Source organism: Rhinoderma darwinii, chromosome 3 (genome assembly GCF_050947455.1).
Source record: "Rhinoderma darwinii isolate aRhiDar2 chromosome 3, aRhiDar2.hap1, whole genome shotgun sequence".
Lineage (NCBI taxonomy): Eukaryota > Metazoa > Chordata > Amphibia > Anura > Rhinodermatidae > Rhinoderma > Rhinoderma darwinii.
In genome coordinates, this window is record NC_134689.1 from 396916251 (window position 1) to 396941937 (window position 25687).

The window sequence follows — 25687 nt, forward strand, 5'->3', positions numbered from 1 at the left end:
TAGTGGCGTCGGCTCTAACAAAGCCACCATTTGAATCCATGCAAGAGTCGTCCATCAGATTGCTCTCTTTCAAGGCCTTCTTCCTGGTGGCAATCACGTCGGCCAGGCGCATAAGCGAGCTTCAGGCCCTTTCCTTCAAAGAACCCTATTTGTGAGAGCTGGGAGATTGTCTTCTACTACGTACTATGCCTGGGTTCTTGCCTAAATTTCCTTCCTTTAGGAATATAAACCAAGAGATATTATTGCCAGTTCTTTTCCCTCATCTCCAAGGTGAAAATCAGGAAAATTGGCATAGACTGGACGTGAGAAGAGCAGTTCTCACCTATATTCAAAGGACAAAGGCTTTTAGGAAAGCAGAAAATCTGTTCCTTCAACATGCCGGTCCTAATAAGGGGCAAAAAGCAAGTAAAGCCACCCTAGCCAGGTGGATTAGGTTAAAGGAACAGTGTCATCACAAATATTTTATTTATATGTTAAAGATGTTAGTGCCTTAATATAAACGTTTATTTTCATTTGTGTGTTTGTGTTTTACTGTTTCTTTTTTTCACACTTTTTCTTCCCTATGGGGGCTGCCATTTTTTGTTCCATTTCTGTGTGTGTCGATTAACGACACACACAGACATGGAATACGGCAGCCACAGTCCCATAGGGACTGCGAACGGCTCCCGTCCCATTGACTGCCGTGTACGGCGTCTGTGTGGGAACTGCGCATGCGCCGCTCCCACACAGTCCTATTCGAAATTGGCGCCGTCCGGCGCCATTTTCCTGTGGACCGGAAGTCGCGGCCGGACAGTGATATTACTACTTCCGGTCGCGGCTTCCGGACAAGTGCACATGGGACAGCGGCAGCAAAGGGAGCGGACGGGCCGCGGCGGCAGGAGCAGGTAAGCGATTTCAATGTATGTTAGTGTTTGTGTGTGTTTACTACTGCATGTAAACCTACTACACTGTGAGTTACCTCAAAAAATGGCGACACACAGTGTTGCAGGTTAAACCTTTCAAACCCCTCGTTTATCCCGGCACTAGCCAGGATAAAGGAGGGGGGGATGCTGAGCGCTCACTAGAGCGATAGCTTTTAACCCAATGTTGCAATGCTGCAATTTTGGGAACTAGCTCCAAACAGCTCCATCTAGTGACCAAAAATGGGTAGTATTATAAATTTTGAAAAATTTGAAAAAATTTATAATATTTCCTGACTCGCGAAAAAAATAAAAAAAATTTGAACAATGTTTAATCACCCACACACTAAATGTTTAAATTTTAAAAAAAAAACATGTTTTTGGGGCGACACCATGCCTTTAACTATTGAAAAATGCTATCATCTCAGTGACGTTCAATCTCCTCTACAGATCAGGGCACATTCCACACGCTCTACAGCTACCTCATGGGCAGAAGACAGGCATATTCCCCTGGATCAAATCTGCAGAGCTGCTACGCGGGCATCCACGTCAACCTTTGTCAAGCACTACAGGCTCGACTCACTGGCATCAGAGGGTTCTCTATTTGGCAAAAGGGTGCTTGAAATGGCGTCTGCTATCCCGCCCATATAGCTATTGCTTGGCAAGTCCCATATGTGTGTTGTGCTGCCAAGGACGATTAGGAAAACAAAAATTTACTCACCAAAATGTTTATTTCCTGGAGTCCGTAGGCAGCACAAGCTTCCCTCCACAAGCTTCGTAAAAATACGCTGGGGCCCGTTTACTGTACATACTTATAGGGGAAGTCCTTAATGCTTATTGCTAATTAACCGGTCTCTGTTTATTTGTACCTAGGGGACTAAAACCCATATGTGTTGTGCTGCCTACGGACTCCAGGAAATAAAAATTTTGGTGAGTGAATTTTCGTTATTCTTGTACATAGGAGGCAATATTATAGTTGTTATATTCTTGTATATAGGGGGCAGTATTATAGTAGTTATATTCTTGTATATAGGGGGCAGTATTATAGTAGTTATATTCTTGTACATAGGAGCAGTATTATAGTAGTAATATTCTTGTATATAGTGGGCAGTATTATAGTAGTTATATTCTTGTACATAGGGGTAGTATTAGAGTAGTTATATTCTTGTACATAGGGGGCAGTATTATAGTAGTTATATTCTTGTATATAGGGGCAGTATTATATAGTAGTTATATTCTTGTACATAGGGGGCAATATTATAGTGGTTATATTCTTGTATATAGGGGTAGTATTATAGATGTTACATTCTTGTACACAGGGGGCAGTATTATAGAAGTTGTATTCTTGTCTATAGGGGGCAGTGTTTTAGTAGTGCGTGCAGATAGTAATAGTTTGGAATAAATCCTTATTTATTACATTATAATGTCTGTGGCTTAACTTTGAAATAAAATAAATGGTCCTACAAAAACAGAACATCTGGGACACTTGTAGGATTGTGTAGAAAGAAAATATATTTCTCCTAACAACGTAACATTATTGTCATGTTCACAGACGTGAAATAAATCCTGCGCCCTGACCCCTCCGCTTCTACCAGTCCTGAGTCCCGGCCCCCTCTCTCCCACATCCCGTCCCCTTATATGGAATTAATTTTCTCTATAAATAAACATTTCTAACCCACTCTGGTTACTGACTGGATTCCCGCCAATTACGACTCCCTCCCTTGCAGCCCCGAGGGAAGAAGTCAGGAGAGGGGAGACCTAGGACATCCCTTATATAACTGAAATCCTCGTAATTACAAGATAGATCCAAGAAAAGAATTAGTCTGTAAAGCTGAAATGAAAAGTAACGCTATAAAGGAATAACATGCTGTAAATGAAGAGGCATAGTGCAATGAGGCCAGGCCAGATTATGGTATTAATTAAAGGGGCAACTGCAAAAGGCTGTCCATGCACAACTTATGGGCCGCCGCCTCCCTGCCTTCACCTAGTTTCAGAGTCCACACTGTAAACTTCTCCTAAGTGGCAATTGTACCTATGACTGTACTATTTAAGCAAAAGTATGGTGCTACTATTTGGGTACTACATAGAACTGCTATTTGTGCATTATTTGGAACTATTAAAGGGATATCCCCATCTGACAATGTTCTAGCATATCGCTAGGATATACCATAACATTATGGTTGATGGTGGTCTGACCTCTGGGACATTCGTTAATCAAAAATAGGAAGGGTTTCAGGACCTTTCAGTTTTTTCATGCACAGTGGCGCTCTCTACTGGCTGTACAGGGAATTGTGGCACAACTCCGTTCAAGTAAATGGGGCCATGATGTAGTTCCCTTCACAGTGGGAACATAAGGATTGGTGGGAGTCCTGGAAGTTGGACTTTCTCTAATCAGTAAGCGATGGCATATCCTAGCGTTATGCCATTACATTCAATGATGAGAAAGCCCCTTTAATTTTTCACTGTATAGCCCTGTTTTGAAGGCATTGAAGGGCAGTACTATGTGAGCACTGTATGGTACTGTTTGCACTATATGGCAGCATTATTTAGACACTCAATGATAGTAAAATACAGTCGTATATATAGAACGAAATGACAAGACTCCAGTGTAATATAGCATATAGATGCAGAGTTGTCATGTTAATCCTGTCATTTATAGTTTATTTTCAGGGAGATATGATGTCATTTGTTCCCCATTTCATGCTGGAATGTTCCAAATTAGAGTGTAATAATAACACAGCTAAGTGCCATAACATAAGCAGTCACATACCCCATCATAGTAATGGAAAGTAAACAATTGCAGGCACCAAAACGCTGCTTTTCATAATTTAGCTGCCACATGGCATTGTGCTGACAAAAAGCAACGTCATCTAGTGGCACCACAAAACAGCTGCTATCTATATATTAATTTGGAGAATATATATGTACTAGTAATTCTCAATGAATGAGAATATCATCAAAAGTTAATTTATTTCAGTAATTCGATACAAAAAGTGAAACTCATATCTTTGCTCTCATTTGGGCTTGGTGGACTAAGTGGCTTGTGTAACAAGTGGAGTTATTAAACCGGAGTTAAAAGAGTTCAAGTCCCTGTAAGTACTCTTCTTTACTTTAACTTTTTGAATTGTTCATTGTTTTTTGTAACTGGGATAATGGATAGAAATATTGGAGGTTTTCTTCAGTGCACAGTTGGCCATATGTATGCACGACTGGAGTCGGAGTTCCAGCGTGACTACCTCTGTGGCAGATGTGAGCATGTTGTTCACCTGGATGCTCGCATTAAAGATCTGGAGGAGAAAAATGCAACACTGAGGGCGATAGACAACCTTGAGCGGAGCATGCTGCTCACTGAGTACGCAGTTAGTGGGGTAGACCTGGAGGATGAAGACATGGGTCAGCAGGACCAGGCAAGTAGGTGGGTTAATGTAGTGTAGTGGTGGAACGGGCGGATAAATTACTGGGAGGGGCTGGTGATGAGACAGCTGTTGTGGTCCATGTGGAAACCAACAACAGAATAAATGGTAGGTAGAGGACCCTTAAGACTAATTTTAAAGAACTAGGCTACAAGCCGAAGGGAAGGACCTTCAAGGTTGTATTCTCAGGAATACTGCCTGTGCGATGCGCTTCATAGGAGCTCAGGGAGTTAAATGCATGGCTGAAGTCTTGGTGTAGAGGAGAAGGCTTTGGGTTCCTAGAGCACTGGACTGACTTTTCATTGGGGTACAAACTGTATTCTGCAGATGATTTGCACCTAAATGGAAGGGAGTCTGCTGTTCTGGGGGGTGGGGAATTCTAACTGGGGTGGAAAAGTATTTAAAACTAGGGCTGAGGAGGGAGGTCAATCAAGAAAATAAAGGGGTAGCTAGGTTAGAGAGGGGTCAGACTATGTTAGTGGGTGGAGAAATAGACGGTGGGGAGAGGATTAGACAACAGGATAAGCAGATCCTCTTGTTATAAAACAGTAATGAAAGTAAAAATGCCCAAATAATGTTTAATAGTCACATTTCTGATACCAAACGTGGCAATTTGAAATGCAAGTTAAAGTGTATGTCCACAAATGCCAAAAGTCTAGCGAGCAAAATGGGGCAGCTGGAGGCCTTGGTACTGGAGGAACATATTCATATAGTTGCTGAAACATGGCTAGACTCTTCACCACACGACTGGGCTGTATTACACTATTTCCAAAAGACAGGGCACATAGGAAAGGTGGTGGTGTATGTCTGTATGTGAGAAGGGATATGAAGGCGGTGGTGTATATCTGTATGTGAGAAGTGATATGAAGGCGGGTGTATGTCTGTATGTGAGAAGTGATATGAAGGCGGTGGTGTATGTCTATGTGAGAAGTGATATGAAGGCGGTGGTGTATGCCTGTATGTGAGAAGGGATAGGAAAGGCGGTGGTGTATGTCTGTATGTGAGAAGTGATATGAAGGTGTTGGTGTATGTCTGTATGTGAGAAGCGATATGAAGGTGGTGGTGTATGTCTGTATGTGAGAAGCGATATGAAGGCGGTGGTGAATGTCTGTATGTGAGAAGTGATATGAAGGCGAGTGTGAAAGAGACATTAGAGGGTGAAGATTGTGAGGAGGTTGAAACCTTGTGGGTGGAATTACAAAGGGAGGTAAACACTGAAACAATTACTTTTGGTGTAATCTATAGACCCCGCAATATATCTGAGGAGATGGAAGGTCAGCTATATAAACAGATGGAGTGGGCAGCACAGGCGGGTACTGTAGTGATAATGGGAGATTTTAATTACCAGGATATTAATTGGGGTCATGGTTCGGCTACAACTTCGAAGGGGGGAAATGTCATCAACCTGTTGCAGGAAAATGTTATGTGCCAGTTTGTGGAAGACCCGACTGGAGGTGAAGCTCTGTTGGATCTGGTCATTTCTAATAATGCAGAGCTTGTTGGGAATGTCAATGTTTGTGAAAAACCTCGGTAACAGTGATAGTTATATTTTACCTATACTGTAAAAAACAAAACACAGGCTGGGAGGGCAAAAACACTTAATTTTAAGAAGGCCAATTTCCCCAGGATGAGGGCTGCAATTCAGGACATAGGCTGGGAACTAATGTCAAATAATGGGACAAATGATAAATGGGAGATCTTAAAATCCACTTTGTATAATTATAGTGCAAAATTTATTCCTATAGGTAACAAGTATAAATTACTAAAATTAAACCCCACATGGCTTACACCTTCTGTAAAAAGGGCAATACATAACAAAAAAAAAGGGGCATTTGAAAAATACAAATTTGAGGGTACAGCTGTAGACTTTGTAAATTACAAAGAGCTTAATAAAATCTGTAAAAAGGTAATAAAATCAGCAAAGCTTGACTTCCGGTTCCGGCGCTGGGATGTGAGGACGGCGTGAGGTGAGCTCCCGAGACCCGATCCCCTGAACCTCCGCCGCCACACACACCCGCAAAATAAACCTACCTCGGCAGTTAGCTGGAGGCACGGTGAGAGGGCACAGATAGTGCATGGAGCGGTACCTCCTCAGGAGCGGCAGCCGCGAGAACACCCGTCCGTCCGGACACACGAGGCAGGGAGAGGAGATATCCAAGATGGCGACGTTGCAGCATGTCTCTCCGCCGGGCAGCAGGCCACAGAGTCCAGAGCCCCTTGTAGAGCAAATATCACAGCCGGAGGTGGCAAAACTGGATTATAGGAGATTGGCGATAGAAGTTGCCACACATCTAGCTCCCGACATCAAAGATTCGCTGGTGGCTACGGTAACAACGACATTGCAGAAACTGCAAAATGAGGTTACGTCACATGGTGCACGGCTGGATGAACTGGAGCAACGAGTCAGCCTTATGGAGGATGAATCAGCGGGGGCACATACACACATCCAAGGCCTATTGCAAGACAACTCCAGGCTCAGAGACCGCCTGGAGGACTTGGAAAACCGCTCCAGGAGGAACAACCTCAGAATTGTCGGCCTGCCTGAGCACATTAAACCCCAGCACTTACAGGGGATATGCGAAATGGAGCTTCCAGAAGCCCTAGGCCTGAACAGGTCTTGCAGAGTGGAGAGAGCGCATCGGGTCGGCCCACCGGGTGCAGTAAAGGCCAACACAGGAGAACCGCACAACAGGCCACGTCAAGTGATTATGCGATACCTAGACTACAATGACAAAGAGGAACTCTTGCGAACCTTTAGGAATCGAAATACACCATTACAGCTTCGAGGAGCTAAAATAATTTTATTTGCCGACTACTCTGCAGATGTCACGCGGAGACGGAGATCATTTGGAGGAGTATGCACTACTTTATACAAGAGCAAAGTTAAATTCCAGCTGCAATACCCGGCAACATTGAGGGTTACAAGACCAGACGGTTCAGTCAAGGTTTTTCATACGCCGGAGGAGGCGACGCTCTTCGTGGACAAGATGGTGAGACATGAGAACTCCGACGCAACAATAGCGAACACCCGGCAGAGCTCAACGACAAAGAAAAAGACCTCGATGGACTCAGCATTAGCACGGGACAGTTCCTGGTCCTCCATTGCCCGGGTTCCATCACCCAAGCAACAACGCACAGAGTCCTCCAAATCCTTGCAAGGATCCCGCATTGATAGGATGATGGAGGCGCTACCGGACTGATGAGTATAACTTGCAATATGGAGGGTGTATACATGTCTCATGGCACGCACAAATGTGGTTTTACTGTGGGGTACGAAGGCTAGACATATAAGGCATTATAATTGTATCTAAAGGGTAGGATATTGTACATTAATGACACTTTGGCAAAAGGAATGGTCCAGAAACACCCGAGGGTCATTAAAATCACAAAAATAAGGAGGGGGGGAGGGGGAAGGGCCTTCACCCAGAAAAAAGTGAAGTCAGGCATACCAATATGACGCGAGACACACAAGAGAGAGTGTGGACTTTGCTGGTCGGGTATTATGTTGATACTGGTTATAATACTGTTTTTTTACTGTTTGCACATGAAAATGTTATGGGTTTAGGAGCAACGTGGAGCAGGAACCCCCGAGCAGCCACCATAGGAACGGGGCGCACATGCCCGGAAATAGATATACAAAATAACTCAAATTTGATCCTTATAGAGAAATTTAGAATATGCAAGTGACCTCATGGAATGTTAAGGGGCTCCGTTCCCCCAATAAACGGATGATGGTTCTTCGTCACCTAAAAAAATTACACACTGACATCGCTCTCCTACAGGAGACCCATTTGGAGGAGAGCGACTTCCACCGCATGAAAAAAAATGTGGGTGGGTGCAGTTTACGGCTCTTCAGCTTGTGGTCGTAAAGCAGGTGTACTCATTTTGATCAATAGAAACATGATACACAAGGTACTACGCACAAATTCCGACTCGGCAGGTCGCTTGCTCCATGTCGTTCTTGACACTCCGTGTGGGGTCCTAAGCATATACAACATCTACGGACCCAATGATGATAACGTTAAATTTTATAATGAATTGGAAAGGGCGTTGCTAACAGATGATATCCCACATAAATTGGTAGGGGGTGATTTCAATTCTGTCTTAGACCACAGAGAGGATAGGAGGTCACACAAAATTCAAGAGTCGGGACCCATCTTTGCAGGGACCCCCAGAAAGCACGATAGGGTATTGGGACCTTTATTAGAGAGCACTCATCTAATAGACGCATGGCGGGAGGGCAACCCGGACGCAAGGGAATTCACACACTATTCGCATTCTCAGCAGTCATGGTCAAGGATAGATTACATTTTCATATCGGCACCCTTGAGGCAACGAATAGGAGTTTCTACTGTGGGGGACTTGGTGATATCGGATCACGCACCTATAATGATATCCCTTCAAGAGGTGTACCCGAGAGGGACAGATTTTATTTGGCGCTTTCCGGCTCATCTAGCGCTAGATGATACATTCAAAAGACAGTTGCAGGGATGGTGGTTGGAATATGCATCCGAGAATGACGGGCACAGGGATAATACCTCCCTCTTTTGGGACACAGCGAAGGCAGTATTGAGGGGTAGGATTCTCGCTTACTCTGTAAGCAAAAAAAGGGAAATAGCAAGACAATTTAAAGCAGCAAGCAGTGCGTTGAGGTCAGCATACACAACATATCTCTCCCAACCAACGGAGGGCAATAGACAAACCTGGGTACAGGCCAAACACAACTTTGATGAGTGGACTTCTCAGAAAGAAATAACCCGCAATTACGAGTTTGAGGCAACAATACACAGATTTGGAAATAAGGCGGGAAGATTGCTAGCAAATGTAGCTAGGGGACAACGCCCGGCACAACACATAGCCAAACTTAGGGATCACACGGGACAAATCACGGGAGATCCTTCACATATAAATTCCATTCTGGCCAGATTCTACGAGGAGCTGTATTCCGATGAATCAGTCTCACCGTTAGAGGCTACACTCCTGGACAGCACCACTCTTCCTGTCATCTCAGAGGATCAACTGCAAATACTGAATGCGCAGGTTACTAGGGAGGAGGTAGATAGGGCTATCAGAAACCTGAAAAACTCCAAAGCCCCAGGCCCAGATGGCTTCTCAGGAGAATTTTACAAAGCGATGAGAGAACAGGTGACCGAAACCCTGGTTTCGCTCTTTAACAATGCCCTGGGTAGTGAAGGTCTGCCACCATCGGCAAACACGTCCTATATCAAACTTCTGTTGAAACCAGGAAAAGATCCCCTGCTACCAGGGTCTTACCGACCCATATCCCTGATAAACGTCGATGCGAAACTTCTCTCTAAAATCATAGCAAATAGATTAGCGGATATAATGCCGCACCTCATAGCTCCTGAGCAGGTGGGGTTCATTAAGGGGAGATCGGCGGTCACCAATATTAGAACGGTATTGGCGGTGCTAGACAGGGTGCAGCACAGTCCAGGACAGGGGGAACACCCAGCACTGCTTTTGCTGGATGCTGAAAAAGCATTCGACAACGTTAGATGGAAGTGGCTGGATGCGGTTTTGGACAGAGTAGGGATTACCGGGGCTTTTCGAAACCTACTGCGACACATTTATAAGTCCCCTAATGCTAGGATCTGCACCACAGGGTTTCTATCTCAGCCGTTTCGCTTATATAAAGGCACAAGACAAGGCTGCCCGCTGTCTCCATTGCTGTTTAATCTGGCATTGGAGCCACTGGCAAGACATTTGAAATCTTCAGAGGTATTCAGAGGCATCTCGGTGGGGGAAATGGAGGTTAAGGAAACACTGTTCGCAGATGACATACTTTTATTCCTAGCAAACCCCTCACGGGACGTTCCACGGGTATTTCAGACGCTAAGTGACTTTGGGGAATATTCAGGATATAAAATTAATTATTCAAAGTGCCAACTGCTAGATTTGGGACCGAAGGAGGGTAGTCATGGTCGACTATTGGATGCTCTAGATGTGGAGATAGTGCGGTCACAGATCACGTATTTGGGCATCAAGGTGGGGCGAGCACCTAGCTCCCTATATGATCTAAATTATCCCCCTTTGATACGGGACATACAGGCGGATCTTCTGAGGTGGCACGGACTGCCCCTTTCACTCCTGGGAAGGTGTGCCTTGGTCAAAATGTCGGGATTTGCAAAACTACTATACCCCTTACAAACCATTCCATTACTAATCAAACACGGGGATATCAATACACTAAATTCGTCCTTCACTAAATTCATATGGGGGGGAAGAAAACCGAGAATAGCACTGGCAAAACTTATGTTAAGAAAAGAAGAGGGGGGCATTAACTTCCCTAACATACGGGGATACAACCTGGCATGCTTGAGCAGACACTTGCTGGATTGGCAACATGGCACCGGATGCCATTCCAACATCAACCTAGAAAGGCAGCTAGCAAAACCATGGGATCTTATGGCTTTAGCGCATACAGCATTTGCGTCCCTGCCCACTAACATTAAGAGATCGGCCCTACTACGGGATACCATTATCACATGGAAAGTATTGCGTAAGCATTATGGTCTTCCATATCGCATTTCAAAACACATGCCTATATGGAGACATCCAGATTTGTGGGCGGGAAGGCATAGTCAGCTACTCCAGAGATGGAGAGAGAGAGGGATAGCGACTCTGGGTGACATGTTCCAGGAACAGGAAGGGAGATGGCTGACCCTGCAGGAAATACAGACAAAGTACAATTTTGACCATCCCCAACATCTACAATATTATCAAATATTATCTTCATGCAAAGCAAAACTGGCGGACATATCCGACGAGACCCACCCCAACCTGTTTGACTCATGGTTCCTAAGCACACACCACAGGTCCATATCGCAACTGTATAACACCCTAAAGCCAGTGCTATTAAAGGTGACACCAGCTCAGGCATTTATGAAATGGGAAAAGCTATTTGGCTTGCCTAATATTGCCAAACATGTGGAAATGGGGTTGGTGGATCTCAGAAAACATATAACAAGCGAGAAATGGAGAGAAACCCACTTAAAAATCCTCCATCATGCCATATATGCGTTCACCTTGCCCCCTTCCATAACTAAACCAGATAGAAAGACTTCATGCCCGAGGTGTGGATCACCTCGCACAGACATGTACCATGGGTTTTGGGCATGCACCAAAATACAGCCATTTTGGAAAGAAATGACATCTTTAGTGCAACAAATAAGCAAATTTAAGGGGCTCCTGGGGCCAATGGAAGTTCTTTTACATGTCCAGCATGATGGAGGGTCAGATGACACAGAAGTAACCCATTTGCCCCCCATTACACATGCGGCATTGATGGTGGCAAAACGATGCATACTCCAGAAATGGTTGGTACCAGATATCCCGCAATCAAGTGAGGTTGTACAGGGGATGAAAAACCTATTCTATTTAGATAGAATGGATGTTCTAAAACACAAAGATGCACAAGGGGGGAGATTTTTTGGGAAATGGAAACTATTCATAACAGAGCATTTCTCGGGGGAGGAGATACGCAAAATGATCGATCCATTCACGGGATCACCTTGGTACCTGATAGAGGATCTTAAGGGCACCTTAGGAGTGTTGAGAACACGTAGAACATAATATCTATAACTTTGAAATGATATCTAGGCCAACTCGGTTAGGAATGTAGCTTCATGTGGCTCCAGTTTAGGTTATTCATGTTTATACGTATATTAAATAAGTTTTGTATGCATTGTTTCTCAGGGATATTCATTGTTAACGCTGTTCACCAAATGTTATGGAAATTTCTGTAAGGACCTTCAATAACTGTCACATAATGATGTAAACAACTATGAGCTTAGTGTCATTGTAGGAATGTGTTTTTCATACCATCAACAATAGGTGACTATATTCCTGTAACAGTTTATTGCATATCATGTTATGTGAAAAATTTTCAGAAAATCAATAAAAATATGTTTTAAAAAAAAAAAAATCAGCAAAAATACAAAATGAAAGGCAGGCGGCCAAGGATAGCAAAACAAATCCCCAAAAATTCTTCAAGTATGTAAATGCAAAAAAGCCAAAGTCTGAACATATAGGACCCCTAAATAGTGGTAATGCGGAGATGGTCGCAGGGGATCAAGGGAAGGCAAAATTACTAAATGGGTTCTTTAGCTCTGTATATACAACACAAGAAAGAGCAGCTGATGTAGCCGATGCCAGTGCTGTTAATATATCAGTTGATATACTGAATTGGCTGAATGAAGATATGGTCCAAGCTAAATAAAATAAATGTGAACAAGGCCCCGGGACCAGATGGGTTCACTCTAGAGTTCTTAAAGAGCTTAGTTCAGTTATTTCTGTCCCCCTCTACATAATATTCAGAGATTCTCTAGTGACTGGTATAGTGCCAAGGGACTGGCGCAGGGCAAAGATGGTGCCTATTTTTAAAAAGGGCTCTAGGTCTTCCCCGGGTAATTATAGACCAGTAAGCTTAACATCCATCGTGGGAAAAGTGTTTGAGGGGCTATTGAGGGACTATATACAGGATTGTGTGACAAAAAATAGTATTACAAGTGACAGCCAGCACGGTTTTACTAAGGACAGAAGTTGTCAAACCAACTTGATTTGTTTTTATGAAGAGGTGAGTGGAAGCCTTACCCCGGGGTAGCTGCTGTGGATATAGTGTTTTTGGACCTTGCAAAGGCATTTGACACTGTCCCTCATAGACGTCTAATGGGTAAATTAAGGACTATAGGTTTAGATAGTACAGCTTGTAATTGGATTGAAAAATGACTCAAGGACCGTATCCAGAGAGTTGTGGTCAATGATTCCTACTCTGAATGGTCCCTGGTTATACGTGGTGTACCCCAGGGTTCAGTGCTGGGACCACTATTATTCAACTTATTTATTAATTATATAGAGGATGGGATTAATAGCACTATTTCTATTTTTGCAGATGACACCGAGCTATGTAGTATAGTCCAGTCTTTGGAAGATGTTCGTAAATTACACACACTGAGTGTTTGAGCATCCACTCGGCAAATGAGGTTTAATGTAGATAAATGTAAAGTTATGCATCTGGGTACCAACAATCTTCAAGCATCATATGTCCTAGGGGGAGCTATACTGGGGGAGTCACTTGTTGAGAAGAATCTGGGTGTACTTGTAGATCATAAACTAAATGATAGAATGCAATGTCAATCAGCTGCTTCTAAGGCCAGCAAGATATTGTCGTGTATTAAAAGAGGCAAGGACTCGCGGGACAGGGATATAATATTACCACTTTACAAAGCATTAGTGAGGCATCATCTAGAACAGGGGTTTCAAGCACGCGGCCCACGGGCCGCATGCGGCCCCTGAGGGAGTCATCTGCGGCCCGCGGGACACAGAGTCGCTAGTATCGGCTCTGCTCCGGTACTCTGTGAAATCCCTGTCCATGAATGGACACGCGATGTCAGGGTCTTCCCCAGAGCGGAGTCCCGTGCAGAGCGCTAGCATCGGCTCTGCTCCGTGACTCTGTGGAAATCCCCGACATCGCTGTCCATATATGGACAGTTTTGTCAGGGTCTTCCCCAGAGCGGAGTCCCTGGCAGAGCGCTAGTATCGGCTCTGCTCCAGGACTCTGTGGAATTCCCTGACATCGCTGTCCACATATGGACAGCGATGTCTAGGGATTCCCCAGAACTGGACAGTGATGTCAGGAGAACAGCTAGAGTCCCAGTAGTAGCGCTCTGCCCGGGACTCCAGCTCTGGGGTTGTCCCTGACATCTCTCTCCATATATGAACAGTGATGTCAGGAGCAGAGCTGGAATCCCAGGCAGGGTGCTAGAAGCGGCTCTTCTCCGGGACTCCAGCTCTGGGCAAGCCCCTGACATCACTCTCCATATATGGACACTGATGTCAGTTGCTTCCCCAGAGTTCCGGAGTAGAGCCTATACTTGTGCTCCGCTCTGGGACACCGGCTCTGGGGTTGCCCCTGACATCACATTCCGGTCCAGGAGGATCCCCTCACGTCACTGTGTATGAACAGTGACATCAGGGGCTCCTCCAGCAGAGGAATCCCTGGCCAAAGCGTAGGCAACACTCTGGCTGGGGATTACACTCCTAGAGGGAGCCCCAATGGAGCTATCCACTCGGGGTGTCTGTGGCACTATCTACAAGGGGTGTGTGTGGCATTATCTACAGAGGGCACTGTGGCAGCATCTACAGAGGGCACTGTGGCAGTATCTACAGAGGGCACTGTGGCAGTATCTACAGAAAGCACTGTGGCAGTATCTACAGAGGGCACTGTGGCAGTATCTACAGAGGGCACTGTGGCAGTATCTACAGAAAGCACTGTGACAGTATCTACAGAAAGCACTGTGGTAGTATCTACAGAAAGCACTGTGGTAGCATCTACAGAAAGAACTGTGGCAGCATCTACAGAGGGCACTGTGGTAGCATCTACAGAGGGCACTGTGGCAGCATCTACAGAGGGCACTGTGGCAGCATCTACAGAGGGCACTGTGGCAGCATCTACAGAGGGCACTGTGGCAGCATCTACAGAGGGCACTGTGGCAGTATCTACAGAAAGCACTGTGGCAGTATCTACAGAAAGCACTGTGGCAGTATCTACAGAGGGCACTGTGGCAGTATCTACAGAAAGAACTGTGGCAGTATCTACAGAAAGCACTGTGGCAGTATCTACAGAAAGCACTGTGGCAGTATCTACAGAAAGCACTGTGGTAGTATCTACAGAAAGCACTGTGGTAGCATCTACAGAAAGCACTGTGGCAGCATCTACAGAGGGCACTGTGGCAGCATCTACAGAGGGCACTGTGGCAGCATCTACAGAGGGCACTGTGGCAGCATCTACAGAGGGCACTGTGGCAGCATCTACAGAGGGCACTGTGGCAGCATCTTGAAGTAACTTATTACTTGATACTATTTGTTATATGGCCATGCTAAATGAGAATTTTTCTTAAAACTGATTTATTTGCCATTCATTACCCGGCCGGGTTTGTGATGTCTGTTTGTAGGTTTTTGTGCAAGATTGCATAATTTTACATATATATTAATAAACTTTTGATAATTAAATTGCGACTTTATTGAGCCGAGTGCCTTTTTTACCAGGTTTTTGTTTTTTCTTTTCCTCAGCATCTACAGAGGGCACTGTGGCAGCATCTACAGAGGGCACTGTGGCATTATCTACAGAGGGCACTGTGGCATTATCTACGGAGGGCATTGTGGCATTATTTACGGAGGGCACTGTGGCATTATCTACAGAAGGCACTCTAGCAGTATCTATAGAGGGCTCTGTGGCACGATCTAAAAAGCGGTTGCCTAATTTTGACATTTGTGTGTCTGCCAAATGAGCTGCTGGACTGCATTTAGCGACACTTAAAATGTAAAAGTGGATTGTTGAAATAAGCGCGTGGAGAAATCTCGCAAATTTCCGGTAAGTTTAAACCTACCGCTATTATTATAGTAATGTAGTATTATAGTAACGTAGTATTGTTATAGTAATGTAGTATAGTAACATAGTGTTATAGTAGTTCAAATAACTAATTAATGAACAATAATTTTGTAATGTATCAAATTTGAAAGTAATGCGGCCCGTCAACTTAAATTTTTTTCTATATGTGGCCCACATACCCGGCCGAGTTTGAGACCCCTGATCTAGAATATGAAGTTCAGTTCTGAGCTCCAGTTCATAGGTGTCATGATATGTGGGTATGTGGACCCACTGTGCCGTACCGAAATAGCAGCTGTACCAAGTCAATGTCTATATAGTCCAGGCACAAGGGTACCTGTAGCAGTTCAGACAATAGTAACGGCTAGGCTCAGATGGGACCTTGGCAGCCGACACCAGGCGTGGTGTAACACAGCAGGCGTCACCGATGGCACAACACGACTCCAACTTTCTAAGGCACGGGAACAACTGTAGCTTGGGATACAGGTAGCAGGTACAGGAACACTGCGAACTGGATAACACTAAGGGACCATTTGCAAGACTAACACGGGTGAACACAACAATGATCAGGCCATGAGTGAGAGGGCAGAGCCTTTTTTATAGTCCAGGGTGATCATGGGTAAATTGATGATTATTTTCATGTGCGCGCGCACCCTACGGGACACAGCAGACCGGAGCGGAAGTGAGCGCTGGATTCTCCTGGGGAGGAGATGTGGGCCAGCGCTCACAGATCCATGGCTGTGGCCATCGGGGGTGAGTAATCTCGACGGTCCGCGGCCGTGGACGCTACAATAGGAAAGATGCCCAGGAGTTGGAAAAAATACAAAGAAGAGCAACTAAGCTAATAAGGGGAATGGAGAATCTAAGTTATGAGGAAAGATTAAAAGAATGAAACCTATTTAGCCTATTTAGAAAAAAGCAGACTAAGGGGGGACATGATTAACTTATATAAATATATTAATGGCACATACAAATAATATGGTGAAATCCTGTTCCATGTAAAACCCCCTCAAAAAACAAGGGGGCGCTCCCTCCGTCTGGAGAAAAAAAGGTTCAATCTGCAGAGGCGACAAGTCTTCTTTACTGTGAGAACTGTGAATCTATGGAATAGTCACCGCAGGAGCCGTCACAGCAGGGACAGGAGATGCTTTACAAAAGGCAAAGATAATTTCCTAGAACAAAAAAATATTAGCTCCTATGTGTAGAAATGTTTCCCTTCTCTTTCCCATCCCTTGGTTGAACTTGATGGACATGTGTCTTTTTTCAACTGTACTATGTAATATTCTATAGATTCATTACACACAGAGTGATCTATTTCCAGCATTTTTTTATTTTAATGTTGATGATTATGATAACAGTTAATAAAAACCCAAAATTTTGTGTCTCAGAAAATGAGAATATTATATAACCCCAATTTAAAAAATTATTTTTAATACCGAAATGTTGCCTTACTGAAAATTATGTACAGTATCTGCCCTCAATACTTGGTCGGGGCTCCGACTCTGCATGAATTACTGCATCAATGCGGCGTGGCACGGGGGCGGTCAGCCTGTGGCACTGCTGAGGGGTTATCAATGCGGCGTGGCATGGAGGCGATCAGCCTGTGGCACTGCTGAGGGGTTATCAATGCGGTGTGGCATGGAGGTGATCAGCTTGTGGCACTGCTGAGGGGTTATCAATGTGGCGTGGCATGGAGGTGATCAGCCTGTGGCACTGCTGAAGCCAGTTACTTTGATAGCGGCCTTCAGCTCGTCTGCATTGTTGGGTCTGGTGTCTCATCTTCCTATTGACAATACCCTATAGATTCTCTATGGGGTTTAGGTCAGGCGAGTTTGCTGGCCAATCAAGCGCAGTGATACTGTGGTTATTAAACCAGGTATTGGTAGTTTTGGCAGTGTGGACAGGTGCCAAGTCCTGCTGGAACATGAAATCAGCATCTCCATAAAGCTTGTCAGCAGAAGGAAGCAAGAAGTGCTGGGAAATGTCCTGCTAGACGCTGCGCTGACTCTGGACTTGATATAACACAGAGGACCAACACCAGCAGATGACACTGCTCTCCAAACCATCACTGACTGTGGAAACTTCACACTGGACTGCAAGCCACTTGGATTGACGCCTCTCCACTCTTCCTCCAGACTCTGGGACTGAGATTTCCCAATGAAATGCAAAATTTATTTTCATCTTAAAACAGGACTTTGGACACTGAGCAACAGACCAGTCCTTTTTCGTGTCCTGGAAACATCTGTGTGTGGTGGATCTTGAAGCACTGACTCCAGCCACAGTCCACTCCTTGTGAATTTACCCCAGTTTCTTGAATGGCCTTTTCTTGACAATCCTTTCAAGGCTGCGGTTATCCCTGTTGCTTGTGCACCTTTTTCTACCACACTTTTTCCTTTCTCTCAACTTTCCATTAATATGCTCGGATACAGCACTCTGAACAGCAGCTTCTTTAGCAATGTCCGTTTAGGGCTTACCCTCATTGTTCAGGGTGTCAATGACTGTCTTCTGGACAAATGTCAAGTCAGCAGTCTTCCCCATGATTGTGTAGCCTACTGAATCAGACTGTTGGACCATTTAAAGGCCTAGGAAACCTTTGCTGGTGTTTTGTGCTGATTCGCTGATTAGAGTGTCACACCGTGAGTCTACAATCTTCAACTTTTACCCAATATTCAAATTTTTTGAGACACAATTTTGGGTTTTTATTAACTGTTTGCCATAATCATCAACATTAAAAGAAAAAAAAATGCTGGAATAGATCACTCTGTGTGTAATGAATCTATATAATATATGAGTTTCACTTTTTGAATTGAATTACTGAAATAAATTAACTTTTTGATGATATTCTAATTCATTGAGAAGGACTAGTAGAAGCCTATGAATCTATCTCGCATATATAATTATATGTCATCAAGAATTGCACTGACTATATAAATGCGAATCAAACTATAATAAAGGGGATATAGGGCATGTGTAGAGTGGCCAATATGCATGAAGGCCGCCTTCACATATTCTCTAATACGTCATTGAGAAAAGTCACAACATATTATAAGTGGGGGCCGTGTGTTAAGATCCCCTCCTATTGCTAAGAGTCCAGGGATGCATTTCTCATTCATTCACTAAACGAACGAGCAAATGAATGAATGAGGAGCAATGGGGGCAGGTATAAGCAGTTGTGATATAGCATAGGAAGTGCGTGTAGGATCATATGTCAGTACAGATAATATTATGGGGGTCCTGCATTAATAATTATGGTAATGGCGTACAGTCATACAGAAGAGGAATAAATAGCAATGATCCAAGTAAAATAACTCACTTGTAACAACAACCTTCTTAGAAGTTGCTAAGACGGAAAAACACTCAACGGTGCGGGGAAGTATAGACACAATATGTACGCTCTACCGGAGGTTAAGGGGTTAAGAATGTAGCCCCAAACCCTCAGTGACAGAGAGCAGACTCGACACTTCCCTCCCCCTGGCATGAGATTAAAGCGGAAACCAGGAGTTGGGGAGGAATGACACAAAATGGGTTATTTCAACACCATGGAGCAGACAGACATCTCCCAGGGCCCCTTATCCCCGACACATTCCAGTCCGGGGTTCAGATTCCTCTTAATCCCTAGACGGAGCAAGAGGAAGGTTACCCCAAGGCCCAGCTTAGATGGCTATAGGACGCAGGTCACATGATACAGCCAGACAACCCCAGCCAAACTGGATAAATGTCTGTGTGATCTTCTTGTAGCACTGGGGTCAAAACAAGCCAGGGCCACATCTGTATGGAGTGTTAATGTTCGCCACGTGTTTCCTCCCACATTACAAATTATGCTTAGGTTAAAAAAAAAAATAATTTGACTTTTTATGAAATTCTTCCTACAGTGCTCCACCCACCCACAATGGGGTGCCATAGAAAAAAAAAAAGGAGGAACTTTATGTGACCTAAAGTCTGCTCCAACCACAATGGGGTGACATAGGCATGAAGGATGAGTTATGTGACATAGTGTCTACTCCACCCAAAAAGGGGTGACATAGACAGGAAGGAGGAGCTTTGTGACTTGGAGTCTGCTTCACCCACAATGGGGTGACATAGGCAGGAAGAATGAGTTATGTAATCTAGAGTCTGCTCCACCCACAGTGGGGTGACATAGACAAGAAGGAGGAGCTATATGACATGGAGACTGCTCCTCCAACCATAGGATGACAGTAAGGAGGGAGGAGCTATGTGACATGGGGTCTGCTCCTCCCACCACAGGATGACACAGTCAGGAGGGAGGAGCTATGTGACATGGAGTTTGCTCCACCCAGCACATAAAAAGAGATACTGACCTTATATAAAGCGTGTAAACATTAAACATCCAGTATGTGTCAGTATCACGTCATTTTCCGGTCACCTGAGGAAAACAAAATTATTTGAATTTTATAATTTTGGCACATGCAGAATTTCTGATTTTGATGAAAAATAAGGACAGCATTAGCAAAAAGCAAATCAAAGTGGACACATAGTGCCCTCCCAGTATTGTAGAAATACATTTTAATTGATACATACACAATACATTTTAAAAAAATGGAAAAGTAACTTGGGTCCTCTAAAATATGGAGACACCCCTGCAGTACACACACAAATAGAGTGAGAAAATCAAAAAGTTAATGCACAATAATGCCTCACATGTGATACATAAAGTAATATACTGTATATAGAATACAAATGACCGAGAAATCCACCAACAAGAACCACCGAAATAATCCCTACAGTGCAATTATAAGGACATCAGTCAATACTAAACAGACAACAGTTGACATTATGGATACAAGAACACATGCAAAGGATATCTATGAGGTCACATTGCTGGGAGCCCCTCGTGAACAGATGGGGGAACCCCTGCAGCAACGATGCAGAGGAAGGGATGCATTACAAGCACCCCTAAAAATCAATGGGGCCCTTGATATAAAACGACTCAAGAGGTCCTCCTGAGTGACACATTTTGCAGTGGCTCTCTGCTCTTGATAATAGACAGTGGACACGATCAGGAGACCTTTTCTATCACCTCAATATGCCCTAATAGGGCATACAGTATATACAAAGGGATGTCCAAAGCGGACAACCCCTTTATCCATATTCAAGTGATCTAATTTGGATGACCGGTAACATCTCATTTTTCAAGAAAGTATACAGAGAACCTCTGATTTTGGAGTAGGGCACATTGGTAATTCACTGTATATACTTGGACATTTTGGAAAAGTTTAATTTTCGATCTGAAGACCAGTAGAGTAAGATATTAAGAAACCAAGGCCAAGAAAATCAGGAAAAGTAACAAATGCGGCAAAATTGCTTTAGTGTCAAGCACAACTCTACGAAGACTCCACAACAAATTGAGCGGGCCAAGTTTGACACTTCTAGAGATTATGACACTGTAGCGCACGGACCGGACACCTTCTAAAAGCGGTCACCTTCATGCAGATGCTACAGTCCTGGTACAAGTAATGTAATGGTGGCAACAGAAATACAGGCTGGGACCCGTCAAAGCTTGAGGAGACAGATGTTGTTACCACTATGATGTTCCCGCTCTCATGGTTATTATTAGACACATGTGTAAAATCAGAATTTGCAGTTTGGAGATGGCCCAGGAACACAAAGAGCCATTTATATCAAAAGGACCCCTTGCAGACTGATGAAGAATGGAACTTTGGGGGGGGGGGGTAGTTACTTAATAAACAGAGTAAAGTGGCATGGTGCATTTACATAGATTAAGATCATCTGTCTACATTACATGGATATAAATATAGACACCCAAACATCTAATTTCATAAACATCTCCAAACCGTTTTCCAAACCCCCACTCTATCGGCTGCTATAACAGCCGCCACTCTTCTATTAAGGTTCAACCCCGAATGCATTAGTGAGGTTGGCATTTGTGCTGGGTGATGAGGCCTGGTTCACACTTGTGGTTCTAACCTATCCCAAAACTCTTTGAAGGGTGGAGGTCAGAACTTAAGGTCTTCCACACCCAACTCAGAATTTTTTTTTTTTATGGATCTCACATTGGGTACTGGACATTGTGATCTTAAAAGAGGAATGGACCTTGCCCAAATTATTGCCACTAAATTGGAATCTTACAATTTGCAAGAATGTCATTGTATGCTGGAACACTAAGAGTTCTAAAGGACACAAATCATGAAAACTAGCTCCCAACTATTAGTCCGATTTGACCAAACTTTACGCTTGACAATAAACATTCAGACAGGAAGCATTCTCTTGACAACCCTCGTATCCAGGTGTACCCATCTGAGCTGCTAGACAGTAATGTGATTTATCGACGTGCTACGACATCCAATACTGATGTCCTTTACACCACACTAGCCGACACCTGGCATTGAGCACTGTGAAATTCATGGAGCTTCTGATCTTACTTCTAGAGGAGTTTAGTCTTCCTTCTCAATGAACTTGTCTGTCCACTACTTCGTGGCTGAGCTGTTACTCCTGGATGTGTCCACTTAGTTATGATTAGTTACTCTTGGCTGGAGCAAAAATTTGTCAATAAACGGTGGCTTCCTATGACAGCGCCATGTTGAAACTCAATTGGAGAAATTATTAAGACTGGTGTTTCATACACCAGTCTTAATAGAAAGAAAGTTGGGGTATAATGCAACACATTTATTAAGAGGCGAACGCTTCTTAATAAATGTGTCGCATCCACCTTCCCCATCGGTCTTAAAAAAAAACAAAAAAACATACTCATCTCACCTCTTCTCGTCTCCCCTCTGGGTCCCCTCACCATGCTGTGGCTCATACAAGCTCATACATGCTGAGGGAGTCTGAGGGGAGCTGGAGGGGAAAAGAGGAGCAGTAAGGTGAACAGAATAATAACTTTTTTATTAATTTGTCCAATGGGAAGGTTGCCTGATCAGGGGTCCGGCAAGGTATGGGGTCCAGCACGGGCCTCTACCTCGCTACGCCCCACAGAGATATCAGCTGGTCTAGATTTCCGCTATAATTTCCGCCAGTTTTCTGAAGTAAATTATAATAAATGTGTCACGACCCCTTTCCACAAAAGTCCCGAGGCTGGCGTAAATGTTAACTTTTAGACCCTTTTGCAACTTTTCTACGCCAGAAAACTCACGCAGACAGGTTGATAAATTCCCCCCCATTGAGTTAGTCAGTACAACCCATTCTACTGCTAATGTTTGTCTGGAGAGGTACTTGTTAAACCTGTTAGCAATAGTAGTTGACCCTACTAATTTGAGGGGGGTAACATACTTTTAGCTGTCTCTTTAATTATCTATTTGTGATTACTAGAGAAACTCCTTACTAAATTATACTGTAAGTCAACGTCAAGTTCTGGGCCTCCTATTGACCTTTTACTCTCACACAACGTCTTGCAGTGTTTCAGTCTCTCCTCCCTTCTAAAAAATGTCTTTATTATCGAATACAATGGCCTTAAGAATTCTTCCAAATTTGGCAGGACTGGATATGTTATTGTCCCGTTACCAGGGCATTTAATCAGACACATTGCTCTCGCGGTTGACTAGGACCCACTCAGATAATGAAATACTTGACATCCAGTCTTGTGAGTTTGAGTATAGGGTAGTCGTATGTGCCAGGGGTGTACTTTATTCTGTATAATAGGTCAGTTATTTCTATAATCAGATATGATATATCTGGACCTGGCCTGAAAACCTCCAGATCAGGAATGTACATAGAGAACATAGGGCCTGATAGCAAAAATAAATGCCATCTCTATTCCTGGTGCTCATCAACAACATGACATCCTTCATCATAAGAAAGGATGATTTTGCCCTCCAACCTTCGTTTGGCCTCCTGTATAATGAGATATCTGTAGCAGGCCAGAAAACCTCCATATCAGTGTTGTACTTAGAGGACATGAGAACGGATAGCAAAAAATAAATGCCCACTCCTTTCCCGATGCTCCTCCACAACATCACACCCTTGATCCTCCTGGGGAAAGATGACTATGCCCCCCCCCCCCAGCTGGCCATGCTGCCATGGTCAACTCTATAGTGTGTACACCCTTGTGTATGAGTTTTTCTATGCTAACCCTGACCTGGTGGTAATTTTGGTTTAAAAAAAAGTTACTTACATTTTTATAACATTTTATTGGCTCATTGCCCAATTGCACCATGGCCATGAATTCATAACAATGGACAGTTGTGGTGACCCTTGACTAAAGCAGACTGTGTCCTCTGACAAATTTCTCCTGCGTTCTGGTGCTGCCCTTTAAAGATCTGTGTTGTAGATGAATGTGTTTGGCTTTTGCTTAGCAACAACGCACACAGCCTCTTGGTCAATGCTGGATCACCAGAGACCTGGCCGGGAAATCAGTAGTCATATGCGCCTACCAGCATTTCTGGCTGCCAGATAAAGGAAGATGGCCCCCGGGATCCAGATTTTTGGGTATTTATTAGTTTCATACTGCGGTTGGGGACAGGTCACATCAATGATGATTTATTTGCTTATAGTCTCTCATTCAGTAATATTGTACTATGGTGAAATAGGTTTTTGGTAGTTATGATGTACAATGACCATAGGACCTCAAATTTTTGGGATAATAACCGACAGCAACAAACTGGTAATTTCCAACCAATAGAAAACTCATCAACTTGGATACAACATGGCAGCTGGTTGAGATTTTGAGTTGGGTTATGCGAGCAAGAGAGAGAGAGAGAAAAGAGAGCAGGAGAAAAGAAACATAGAAAGACAAAGAGCGAGACAGAGAGACAAAGTAAAAAAAGAGAGACAAAGTCAAAAGAGGGAGACAGAGGGAGAGAGACAAAGGCCAGAGAGGGAGACCCACACAGACAAGACAGATACAGACAAGAGAGAGACAAAGACAAGAAAGAGAGACAAAGACAAGAGAGAGAGACAGAGCGAGACAAATACAATGGAGAGAGTCAAGAGAGATAAAAAGACGAGAGAGACAGGGAGAGCAACAAAGACAAGAGAGAGACACACACACAGAAAGAGAAACACAAAGAAAAGAGATGAGAGACAAAGATAGAGAGAGGCAAAGAGGCAAAAACTAGAGAAAAAGAGAGAAAGACAAGAGAGAAAAAAGAGAGAGGAGAAATAGTAAGAAGAGAGGAGAGAAATAGTGAGAGAGAGGAAAGAGATCTAGACAAGAGAGAGACAAAGACGAGAGAGACTGACAAGAGAGACTCAGACAAGAGAGAGAGAGAGAGCTACACAAACAAGAGAGACACAGAGACAAGAGGGAAACAGACATAAGAAAGACAAGATATAGAGAGACAAAGACAAGGGAGAAAAAAGAGAGCAGACAACTAGAGAGAGAAAAGAGAGTGACAAGAGAGCGATAGAGAAAGAAAAGAGAGATGAGAGAGACATATATATCTATCCACATGCTTCACATTCACAACATCTGTGCGTGCAGGGTCTTGTGTCAGTCTCTCTATCATTTCATCTCTCCCTCATAACAGTCATAGTGGCGCCCTCGAAGCCAGTCGTGTCTAAGTCATCCAACAGCCCTGCCTTCCTCCATATCACTCCATGTTATATTTACTGATTGCCCAACTTTCCCGAATCCCCCGTTATCCGGTAATATATTCCCTGCTCAGTTCCGAGCTGGTACAGTAATAAATATATGTAGTGGGCATGAGGCCTGGACCACAGCAGTCATCTGCCCTTACTACAAGCCTACCATTGATACATGCCACTATACCCAACATGTATCCATGCTTCCACCAAGTGCTTACACTTGACTCCATAAAGGGACCTGCATGATGGCTTATATACAGCGTTGGCCCTTTATTGTTGAAGGCACATGTGGCGTTGGGGGGGGGGTCCTGTTTTGATTTCACTAGGGAGCCCACACCATGCTGAGATATGCCTCACCTCCTCATGGCACCAGTGAACCCATTGTGGGTAATATACACATTACGAGAGTCACATTGCAGCAGGTTCCTGAGCATGCAGTGAGTTAATCCACTGACTGAGGAGATAAG

The 25687-nt window shown here is 44.0% G+C and overlaps 1 protein-coding gene across 1 annotated transcript in view; it reads right to left on the reverse strand.

The window, feature by feature from the left end:
* The window catches only part of KANK2 (KN motif and ankyrin repeat domains 2), an 88581-nt gene that overhangs the window by 49942 nt on the left and 12952 nt on the right, over positions 1 to 25687 (reverse strand). The window contains exon 2 of the mRNA XM_075859015.1: positions 20039 to 20103. The gene's annotated coding sequence lies outside the window, so the exon portion shown is untranslated. The remainder of the gene's footprint in view (positions 1 to 20038; positions 20104 to 25687) is intronic.